This window comes from Hipposideros armiger, unplaced genomic scaffold (genome assembly GCF_001890085.2).
Source record: "Hipposideros armiger isolate ML-2016 unplaced genomic scaffold, ASM189008v1 scaffold_212, whole genome shotgun sequence".
Classification (NCBI taxonomy): Eukaryota; Metazoa; Chordata; class Mammalia; order Chiroptera; family Hipposideridae; genus Hipposideros; species Hipposideros armiger.
Window position 1 is genome coordinate 742538 of NW_017731562.1, and position 2802 is coordinate 745339.

At 43.8% G+C, this 2802-nt stretch overlaps 1 long non-coding RNA gene across 1 annotated transcript in view; it reads left to right on the forward strand.

Moving 5' to 3' along the window:
- The first annotated feature begins 468 nt into the window (after window positions 1–468).
- The window catches only part of LOC109388929 (uncharacterized), a 30159-nt gene continuing 27825 nt past the window's right edge, over window positions 469–2802 (forward strand). The window contains exons 1-2 of the long non-coding RNA XR_002125292.1: window positions 469–760; window positions 1869–1913. This is a non-coding gene — a long non-coding RNA (uncharacterized LOC109388929). The remainder of the gene's footprint in view (window positions 761–1868; window positions 1914–2802) is intronic.

The window sequence follows — 2802 nt, forward strand, 5'->3', positions numbered from 1 at the left end:
TCCAAGGTATCCAGAGCTGGTCTGGAAGGGACGGCTGTGGGTTCTGAGTGAACGCATCCCCTTGGCCCCATAGTCTCTTTACCCTGTGAGGAGGGGCGCGGCCAGGAAGGGTCAGCGCAGGGCCCTAAAAGCCGAAAAGGTGGAATCAGCGGAAGCCACACATTCTGGAGCCCGGTAAGTAGTCTACGATGTGTAACCTTGGCATGCAGCTCAGGCCTGCTGCAGCAGGAGAAGGGAGGCCAGACCAAGCTTGTCCAGGTATGGAAGGTGCATCATGCCTCGCTTGCCCTGGAGGGTTCACAGAAGCTTATCAATGCTCAGCAAAGCCAAACAGCCCAACCTGGGAGAGACTGCCTGGATTTCAATGCCAGCTTAGTTAATGATTTAAAGGGGCCTTCACTTTATGGAGGAAATGTCTAGAAGGTTCTGGTGTTTGTCCTCCTTGTTGTATGTAACCCTGCTCCCTCACCCACCACTGTTCTCAGACTGCTAAGGACCCATCAGCCCTTTTTTGCCATCCTCTCAGCCTGTTACTAGTGTTGACAATTTCAGCAAGAATCCTGAGAGGTGTCCTCAATTCCATTCCTGTCTTCCTAATCCCCAGACCTGAATGAAATCCACCATGCAGTTCTTTCTGTTTCTGCTCCAAAGCAGAAGATAATTCTGGAGAAAATTAGGAATCTGAGCCAAGCCAATGTCAGCTGCCTGGTTCCAGCTGAGTCCTCACTACCAAAGTCAATTCTCTGATTTTTCAGTCAAGGTACGTGCCTTCCTACCACATTCCCCACGGCTCCTTTTCTGAATCTTCCTACTTCTTTCAAGCCCTGATCTCACCTCTTGCAATATCACTTTCCCATCTTGCTTAATAGAAGAAATAAAAATTCTACAATGTGAGCCCCCTCTCTCTGCTTCTTTTCTGCTGAGAAATATTTAAACAAGACATTTCCTCTTCTCCTTTCCTCTCACTTCAGAGGAAAAAGGGAACCCTTTCTTTTCCAGGGTTTGTTTTCCTCTTGGTTCCTGGAGTCCAGGGATTCCCACTCCTGCAAACATTCCATCATGCACAGTCCCTTCTCTGTTCTACATCTTCTATTTCTTAGTATGCTACTTTTCTTACTCACTCTTTACTACATCAAAACATCCAATTTCTTGACCTACCTTCTCTCCTTCTCTGCAATCTATCAGCACCATGCTGGCTCACTTCTGTCACTGTTGAGCCTAGATGTCATTGTCCATCACTTTGAACATGTTTTCATAGCATCATCAATCCCCTTGCCTCATGGTCCCTCTGCTCCATCTTCCCAGCAAATTCCGTCATGGATCAATCCATTGTTCATTTTCTCAGCTATTACCTTTCATAACCCAAGATTTTTATTAACCCAAGATATTAAAGAAAATCCACAATTATGTTGACTAGTTCCAATACCAATTTTGGCCTCTAATCTCAGGCTCTTAAGAGGTAATAATCCTTACATTTGTCCTTCCTTGCTTAATACCATCTCCCACTTCCCTTGTTAATAATTCTAATCTTATGGCACTCTCAATGCTTACTCTTTCACTCATTATCTTCTAACCAACCTTCCTTCCTTCCTTCCTTCCTTCCTTCCTTCCTTCCTTCCTTCCTTCCTTCCTTCTTTTTTCACATTCATCAATACCTATATGCACTCTATATTTTTCTTTCCTTTCTTTTCTACCCCAGTCCATTCAGTAACCACATCCTGTCGATCTTTCCTCCCAAACATCTAAATCCACCCTCTCCTCTTCATTTTCTTAACTGAGGCCTTTATCTCTCTCTGCCTGGCCTTATTAGATTGTCTCCCAAATGGCATTCACTGATACTAGCCTTATCACTCTCCAATTTATCCTAGATGGTCCTTTCAGAGGGATACATCCTTAGGGAAGAGAAGTAGACGGTGAGTTGGGGCTGGGGGAGAAGGAAGGGAGGGAGCTTCAAAAGAGAGGAAGACGGCAAAGTTTGGAAGCCAAAGAGGGGCATTAAGGGGAGAATAGAAATGCCTGCTATTTAAACCCCCTCCTCTGTTTCTTCATTAAATCTTCAGTTAAATTTACATTGCTCACCTCTGCTTTGTGGAATTAATTTGCTTTTGGAGAAACAAAATAAAGTACTTGAGTTCTGCTTTAAGGCAAAATACAGTACACAGGAGGCCAGCTAATATCTGGCTTGCATGGCAAATTTATTCTTCATTCATTCATTTGTTTTTATTTAACAAATATTTATTGAGCACTGAGCATATGTCAGGCACATGCTAGGTGTTGGAAGGTGAACAGTGATCAAAACAGAAATAGTCTTGCCTTAAAAGCATTTACAGTCTAGTGGGAGAGCAAACAATCAGGCAAATTAAAATATGATAAGCGCTGTGACATGAGGAGTTTTACGGGAGTGCATAGAGAGGGGTGGAAGGGAGGTGAAGGAAAACTTCCCTGGGGAGGTGGCATTTAACCTGAGACCAGAGGGATGTGCAGGAATTAGCCAGGTATAGGAAAAAGTTGGAGAAAATCTTCTAGGAACATGAGAAAGTCCAGAGGCAAGAAAGAGCATGGTGAGCCCACGGAACTGAAAGAAGAGGGGAAACTGCAGGAAATGAGGCAGGAGAGGAAACTGGAGACACACCTTAACTTATAAGTTTAAAAGTTGAGACTATCCTAAAGGCAATGGGAAGCGACAGGCAGGCTTTAAACAATGGATGATCTGATCAGATTTATGATTTTGACACAGTGTGTGACAGGATGATATGTGAAGTATTAATGGAATGTACTGTCTCCATTCATCTCTCTCCTTGG